At 35.7% G+C, this 9,374-nt stretch overlaps 1 protein-coding gene across 4 annotated transcripts in view; it reads left to right on the top strand.

Moving 5' to 3' along the window:
- The window catches only part of LOC106871906 (DCC-interacting protein 13-alpha), a 58,548-nt gene that overhangs the window by 3,423 nt on the left and 45,751 nt on the right, over window positions 1–9,374 (top strand). The window lies entirely within an intron of this gene.

Genomic DNA, 9,374 nt, shown 5'->3' with positions numbered 1-9,374 from the left:
CATTTTCAGAAAAATATTCTATAAAATCTTTTAGATCATCATGAATGAGTTGTAAATGTTAGCTTAATCTCTTGTTACACATTTGAAATAAAAACAAATTCCTCAATCATCTCCCTAATTGGCTCTCTACAGTATCTTGTTTGAACTAACACACATGAAAAATAAATGAATATTTTAGAATGTGATTGTTGGAACAAAGAATTCATAATTTTGGGAGAAAATATACTATGGTTTTAGATATACTTTCTAGTTTACTCAATCTTTATGTTTAACAACTTGATATATAACTAGCTGTGGAAACGTCAAGAGGCTTTAAGTTTCAGATTTATTAGTAATAATAGCATCATTGGTTTCTTAGTTAGGCAAACAGCCAAGTTTTGTAAGAGAAGGTTACATAATTGAATTGAATCAGTGTAGTTCAGGTACTTGCCTTATTGACCCAAGAGAGATAAAAGGTAAAATTGTTTTTGACAGGGCTGTAGTCCTGTTTGTGGAGGGATGAAGCTAATTACCTTAAAGTTTTTGCCTTTGCAGCAAGAATGTCACCTTGATAATAATAATAATAATAATAATAATAATCGTCCTGTCTAGGCAGAAGGCCTGAAATTTTGGGGAAGGGGGCTAATCAATTGCATTTTGTCCCAAGTACTTAACTGGTACTCAGTTCATTGATCTGAAAAGGATGAAGGATAAAGTTTTGACCTCAGAGGAATTTGAACCCAGAACATAGAGATAAATGCAATACTGCTAAACATTTTGTCCTTGTGCTAATGATTCTGCCCACTCACTGCTTTAATAATAATGATAATAATAATAATAATATTGATTTCTTACCTTGGTAAAATATTGCAGGCTTTTTTGGGGAAGGGTGTGGGACATTTGGATGTAATCAATTGAACTGACATAAGAGGAATAATTGGAAAAGCTGACCTTTGCAGAATTTGAACTCAGCTAATGCGGTATCCGTTTTGCTAACTTGTTGACTTGATAACATTAACATTGCTATCGTGTTAACTTTTTAAGTAATTTTGATTGTAGGCCATTCCTCCAGTTTGTGCAGCCCTTTATCAGACTTTGCTGTTACCAAGAACATCCAGCTATTGCCTCGAGATTAATGTTCGTTTAGGCGTGGTTTCATGACATTACTTAAAAGGGGAATATATCACATCCTTAATAGGATTCTAGGGGACATTAACAGAAGATCTGGCTCCTATTCTTGACAGTTAGCAATGACATGCTAGAAATAGCAGCCAAATCTGCTCCAAATCAACCCTTACTACCTTTAAAAAAAATCAACAATTTTATTCTTTTCATAATCAATTTAGCAGAACAAATGAATTTGTTTGTATTTATTTGGAATATGAAATCTAATAAGTAAAACTATGACATCAAAAGGAGAATAACCTTTCAAATAGGTTATGTATGCCTTGTATTTTTGAATGCTATGAAATATTTTTCCCCTTTCTTAATCACCATTCAGAGTTGGTGCCTTGTATGCATAAACAATTTAAATGCTCAAATAGTAGAAAATAATCAATGAGTGAATTTTCCCTTCCAACTGATCTCTGCTCAAATGTTTCACCAATGTGACAGTTTTAATAACAGGAAGACCACATGCTAGCCCACTGATTCCTTTCAATTCACTAGTTTTCTTTTAAGAGTTTAAATCTGCTTTTTACTCTGTTCTCTTTGCTCATTTCTCTCATACTTCCACTCTCTACTTTCATTGTTCCTCTATCTTTCATTTTCCCTTAACTGCTAACTATTTTACAAATACTTCTTCATTTCAATCTGATGATTCAAAAGATGAAACTTCAGTAAATTGTAATCAACATTTTCAACTTCAGTAAATTGTTACAAAATATAACTAACATATATAAAACAGGAAATTTTTAGCATAATTTATTCTCCATTACACACGTTTCTTTTGCAAATAAGAATTACAAAGATTTACATATTAGATAGACATGTAAAAAATTTCCTATTAGAAAATCTTCAGAATAATTTTATTTTATATATTCTTCTTTAGTTGAAATAAGAATATCTATTTATACTTTTTACCGCTTACAATTGTTAACCTCTAAAATTCAAAAAATACATTTGGATTTTTCTCTAAAGGATAATTCTTTTCCGTCTAAAGATCATCACCATCGCTTAACATCCATTTTCATGCTGGCATGAGTTGGATGGTTTGACTGAGAACTGGCAAGCTGGGAGGCCACACCAGATTATATAAAACGATTCTGTCCAAAGATGTTCTTATAGTAAATTCCTTACATGTCTATCTAACATAATTCATTTTCTAATAGGAATTACAAAGATTTACATGTTAGATAGACATGTAAGGAATTTCCTATTAGAAGATCTTTGGACAGAAGAATTTTATATAATCATCTTTAGCTGGAAAAAAATATCCTTTAGAGAAACATCCAAATGGAGAATAAATAATATCAAAAAATTTCCACTTTCCTGTTTTGTTATGCAATAACTCTGCAAATAGTATTTCCATAATTTTCAATTTTAATATGTATTTTGACTAACATACAGCAGTTACCATAGATACATATTGGTTGTAATAAAGGAATGAACATATGTGCTTCAAAAGGAAACAGCTGGGATGTACCCTAACTAACTATATAACTAACATATTTATGTATGCGTATATACACACACACATACATGAGTGTATTTGTGCTTATGTGTGTGAATTCTTTTTACTTGACATACTGCTGTGAAAAGCCTTTATTTCTCAAACATATTTGAACTAGTTATGTGTGTGTGTGTGTATATATATACATATATATATATATATATATATATATATATATATATATAATCACTATTTAATATCTACTCTCCATACTGGTATGGAAGAGTTGGTTTGACAGGTAAGCCAGTGGACTGCACCAAGCTCCACTGTCTGGTTTGGTATGATTTTTATGGCTGGTTGCCCTTCCAAATGCCAACCACTTTACAGTGTATACTGGGTGCTTCTCCCATGGCATTGACACAAGTGAAGGCACCAAGTAACTCACAGAACAAAAACTTCTCTATGTGTGTGTGTGTGTGTGTGTGTGTGTATATATATATATACTACCTAACTAGCATCTGTGCTGGTGGTACGTAAAAAGTACCATTCAAGTGTGGTCATTGCTAGTGCCGCCTGACTGGCTCTCGTGCCAGTGACATGTAAAAATCACCATTCCAGCGTGGTCGATGCTAGTACTGCCTGACTGGCCTTCGTGCCGGTGGCACGTAAAAAGCACTCACTACACTCTCGGAGTGGTTGGCGTTAAGAAGGGCATCCAGCTGTAGAAACTTTGCCAGATCAGATTGGAGCCTGGTGCAGCCTTCTGGCTTGCCAACCCTCAGTAAAACCGTTCAACCCATGCCAGCATGGAAAGCAGACATTGAACAACAATGATGATGATGATATATACATATGCCACTCTTGTTTATTTAATATCTTCTTGTCTGTCTATTGTGCTGTCTTCTAGTTTGTACTTACTCAGAGAATGAGAGGAAATTTTAGATCTGTTCATGCTCAATATTCACCTACCACTTATTTATATCTTTCTTCTCCCCTCTCTCTTTTCTGTCACAATGCTTGAGTAATGGAGGATTGCATCAAATCAATTCCTTTCCTTAATCTCGCTTTGTTTATTGACATTCATCATTTTCTTGCCATCATTGTCTTGACTATTTATTACTCATTCTTTCTCTTACTAGCTCACCATCTGCAGGTTATTGTTATCAATATCAATCACACTCTGTTGCCACCAAATATTTCTGCACCACATAACGAAACACTGGTGATGATGTCATGTAAAAAGCACTGGTGATGGTGCTACATAAAAAGCACTAGTGCTGGTGCCAAGTAAAAAGCACTGGTGCTGGTGCCATGTAAAAAGCACCCAGTACAATCTGTATAGTGGTTGGCATTGGGAAGGGCATCCAGCTATAGAAACTGCCAAGACAGACAATGGAATTTAGTGCGCTTCCTGGCCTTGTCAGTTCCTGTCAAACCGTCCAACCCATGCCAGCATGGAAAACAGACTTTAAATGATGATGATGATGATGTTCATCCTTCATTCTCTTACACCAAATGTATAGCTGTAAGAGTGTTTCTTTGTAATTACTGTTTCTCTCTTATTACACTTTGCCATTTCTCTCTCTCTTGCACTCTCTTTTTACCTTCTGGCTCTGTCTCTCCTAAATTTCCCTCCTCTACCACACTGTTATCCTAATCACTTTGTTTCCTCCCACCATATTCTCACTTCTTTCTCTCTGTCTCTTCAGATCATTTCCCACAAATACCTTCTCTTCTATTCACTCTCTTGGTCACATTTCCTTAGTTAAATGGAGACAACATAAAGGAGTAAGAACTCTTTTATCTTGTAGAGTAGAAAGGAGGTGCTGGTTGGTGTTAAGTAGTTGGTGAATGAGTAGAAACAATGTAAGGTCAAGCAGACCATTGAGACTTGTCTTTTTGAGAACATGGCAGCGTCTCTAGTGCTGGTGCCATTATAATATTCACATAGTACACTCTCTATAGTGACTGATGTTAGGAGGGGTAGCCAGTTCAAGAAGCTATGCCAAAAATAGAATGTATGTGTAAGGTGTGGTCTCTTGACCTGTCTAGATGGACAGTAACAATGCATAAGAACTCAGGCTGGGATAACTTGTCCAACCAATATTAGATTGTGAAGTGGGTGTAAAATGATGTTGACGATGATGATTATCATAATTTTTATGTCCATTTTATCCATTCTAGCATGGGTTTTGCACACACATGCGCTCGCGTGCATGTCTAACCTATGTCTAATGTGTATGCATGTGTGTGTGCATGTACATATGTGTGTTTATCTTTACAGTGGTCTCAAACCAGTACTGTTTCTATGATGTCCTCTTATATCTCCTAATGCAACAGTTAAAATAAGTAGCAAACTGTATGATCAAATAACTTCTTGAAGGCTAGGCTCCAACATGACCACAACCCAATGACTGAAAGCAATGAGAGAACATTTTTAACTAAGAACATTTTTCAAGGTTTGCTCTGCAACAATTATGGAGTTAAAACTACTGTAAAGAACATGTGGATTTAACAAATGAATGATTATAATTTTGACCTAATTCAGTTTCACTCAGCTTCAGAGTGGTTAAAACCACAACTGTTCTCTGTCAAACTGTTAATATATATTTACATTACATTTGTATATTACTGTCTTCTTTGTTAATATATCAGTTAATATTCAGAATAAATCAACCAATGATGTATAGTTGGCAGTTAATGTACAAGGAAAATTACATATGAATTTGTTTATTATGATTTTCTCACTTCTCAGTTTCATGTATTGTAATTCTCACGATCACTTAATAAGATTTCTCTTGGACAAGCACATATATGTTATGAGTTATTGTTACCATTGCAACTATATCATCAGTTGACAATATTTTTTCTTTACCAAATTTATACATTCAAATTATCATCCTCATCTTTTACCATCTGTCTTTCATGCTGGCATCGGTTGGCTGGTTCAATAGAATCCATTACGATGTAGGAACATGTTGTGCTTCAATGTCTGCTTTGACATGGTTTCTATGACTATTGCCCTTTTAATGCCAAAAACTTTACAGAATGTATTTAGCATTTTTTTCTGGTACCTGTACTACTATATAGCTCACAAGACTAACATCCCCTTCGACTGAGTGGGGTTTGGTAGAGAGGGAGGTGGATTTATGCTAGGTGATGTTAAAGTATGAAAGAAAGGACTGGAGCAAACTTTTTGTTGTAGAGGAAATTCTTGGCTACTCTCATTATACAAGAATGGGTGTGAGTAATCAAGGTGAAACAAAAGAGAGAAATAAAGATGGTGTGTACAAGGTGTTGGGGTGAACCTTTGAGGTGAAAGATGGTTAGAGATGAGGTAGAAGCAGGTGGTGATTATAATGAATGATGAACAAAGGTGGAAGGGTAGTTGATGATATATATGAGTTAGAGGAAGGTAGAGAAGAACAGGTGATGACTGGTAGGACAGCAAGGGGTGAAGAGTAACAGAATAGTAATAATGCAGTAGACAGGGGAAGGATGAGGGAAAGAGAGATAATGTGTTGGGGGATAGGTTTTAGAGTTTGAGAGACAAATGTAGTGTGTGGGTAAAGTGGGAGATGCATGGTGATAGGGTGAGTCAACAGAAAGTGGTTCAGAGAAGAGATAATTTGGTAGCACAAAAAGATCTGTGTAAAATGGGAGTGGAGAGGGACCATGATAATAACAAAAAACGGATGTTGAATGAAGTGGTTCCTGGTAGTGAGAAAGATAACTGATATCACAGAAAAAGTTGATGAAATATGTATTTCTGCTCTTATTGAACTGCACAGCAGAATATAGCAGTTAGGCAAATGATGAAAGGATCAATAATAAAGGGATGATGAGGAGAAGGCTTGAGGAGAAAACTGGGCAAGGGACCCAGTTGTGCATATACACATTATGCTTCAGTTTTGCTAAGATGTGTGATTCATTTTGAGCATCACATATCACCAATCACCCTGGGTTTTTTTGTTATCTCATCTGTGAGGTTTAAAGTTTTGAAATCAGACTTCACTACTTTGCCCTGTCTTTCTTGTTCTCTCTCGTCCAGAAACTCTACCCATTTTAAGCTGTCAGCACTTTTATATACAGCTGCCCTTATCCATACACATCACGTGTATATATATACACATATATATATATATATATATATATATATATATATATATATATATATATACAGCTGTCCTTATCCATACACATCACATATATATCCCTTGCACATTACACTTGATTCCATTTATACCCAATTTTCTCTCTCAACTCATTTGTTCTTTGTTGTTCATGCACTCAGATATTGCACATCCAATGGAGCATGCTAGCTTCATTCCTTTCTAGTCTTCTCAAGTCCTCTGCATTCAGGGTCTATATCTCACAATCATGTAGCATTGCTATTTCTATATAAGCATCACACAATCTATCTTTCACTCTGAGATAGAAATCTTTTATTACCAGTTTAAGTAATAGCTTGCTGAACTTTCTCCATGTTATCCTTTTTCTAGCAACTACACTTTCAGAACATCCTCTTCCACTATTAATTTAAGTTACCTAGGTAAAAGAAGCTATCTCCTACATGTAAGGATATTCCCGGGGATTTGAGGAAGTCTATTTGCTGTGTGTTCTTAGTGCTTAGTGCTCCTGCACATTTGCCACATACAAATTCTACATTCTCTGTTAACCTGTCTGTGATGCCTCTGCACCTCTTGTGTGTCCATACTTTGCATTTGATACACCATATGGAATTTCTACCTTTGCCTCTTCTATGCAATGAGCAAGCCATTTCTTTGATGGAAGTTCTGTCTGTTTTCCTACTCACTAAAACTTTGATCTTTGCTAAATTAACTTTGAGGCCCTTTGATTCCAAGCTTTGCTTCCACACCAGGAATTTCTTTTCTAATTCTACGACAGTCAGCTATAAGAACAAAGTCATCAACATTTGGCATTTCCCACAGGTAACCATTCTTAAGCTCCTGTGATGAATATGGTGGGGACTATGGTGAATAGAAGAGGACTGAGAATGAAGCCCTCATGAAATTGTACCTACACACTAAATTTGTCTTGTACTTAGTAAATTTCACAATACTGACTGCACCTCCATGCATGGTTTGTATGGCTTTCACTACCATTTGTCTGTCCCTAACTTCCCCAGTGACCACTTTAGAAGGCTTACTCCAGGTTAACAAATGCTAAATATAGTAGCTTACTTTTAGATAAATAGTTTTGCAGGGGCTTCACCAGGAAGAGACCATCCATAGTACTTTTTCTTGGCACCAAACCAAACCAAACTGTTTCTCATCTAGTCTAAACTCTGTAATTAATCAGGCTGCAATTTTTACCACAACTTTCATGACCTGGTACATCAATTTGATACTTCTGTAATTTCTTTCCTCTTGAGGACAACTCCTTTACCCTTATAGCAGTTATGATACAGCTACACCACTCATGGATATGACATCTTCCTCTACAACCTGATTAATTATATGAGTGTCTAGGCTATATCTTATTCCACCAGATATTTTAATCCTTAACTGCTTTATTTGTCATGCTGCTGTCAACTAGAACAGCTGAACTCTTTGTTAAGTCTATATTGGGAACATCTTTCTTCCATGCATTTTCCACATTTAATTGCCGTTTTGTAAGAGCACTTTCATTCCTATTTCTCTTCAGGATCACTGAGTACACGTATGCCATTATCTGTTTGTACACACCTCTCCACTACAATGTCTCAATTTTCTCTGATACATTGCTTTACAGTCTGGAACATATCATGTTTCTGGTTTTCATGCTGTGGAACATTTGCAAACCCCTTACTTTCTGTTTCTACCTTTGCTATATAAACCTATCACCTAGCTCATTAGTAACCTATTATAATTCTCTACTAACTCTATTCTTTCAGTCTTTCTAAGCATGTTTGTTTGCTTTTATCGCTTTGTCTATCTCACTGTTTTACCACCTCATCACCCTTGTTCTGGTTGAAATTTTGCATCAGTCACAGCTCTGGTCTGTAGCCCTCAGTCAGTTGTTCCATCTCTATCTCTGCTCCTTCTTGTCAAATGTTTCAGCTAATACTTTTTAAAATTTCTGATTGTTCAATAGTTCTTTAAACTTCCACATCTTCCTTTTCCAGATTTGTTTGTGTCTCTGAATCCTTCCAGCTCTAAGTCTGAAGTCACTAACTACTCACTTATGTTGATTTGCACATTCTTTATCAGGGAAGGACTTTACATTTACAACCATATATCCTGTTTTCTAGAAAGAATGTAGTCAATCTAGCTTGTGTGCATGATGGATTGATAAGTGATCAGGTGACTGACTGGTTTCTTAAAGTTAGTGTTGCAGATTGTCAGGCCATTTGCATTACTTCAACAGCTTTGTGTCCTCCTCATTTTTAGAACCAAAGCTATAGTCTACATATTTACCATGGAATCCAGTAGAGTGCTGTCCAACATGCTTGTTAAAGTCACAAATCATAAAAAAAATAAAACAATGCTATTGTCATTCGCTTCCAAGAATTCCGCAAAATTTGTTCTTTTGTTCATCTACCAGTTCTGACTGAGAAGCACATGCAGAGAAAAATGTTGCTAGTATATTTCCTAAGACTGGTCTAAGCTTCATTATCCTATTGCATTCTCTGATTACTTTGATGACTTTATTTACCCATTACTCTGCCAGAAGTATGCCCACTCCTCACACCATTACTATTGCTTACTAAGAAAATTTATATCTTTATTCTTTGTCTGTGAGAAATCTAGCTGAGACTGCTCTCTGTTGTTCCTTTTGAATG

This window comes from Octopus bimaculoides, chromosome 2, assembly GCF_046866305.1.
Source record: "Octopus bimaculoides isolate indiv1 chromosome 2, ASM4686630v1, whole genome shotgun sequence".
Lineage (NCBI taxonomy): Eukaryota > Metazoa > Mollusca > Cephalopoda > Octopoda > Octopodidae > Octopus > Octopus bimaculoides.
Note: the sequence above shows the minus strand (reverse complement) of the source record. Positions and strands in the feature narration are given on the sequence as shown.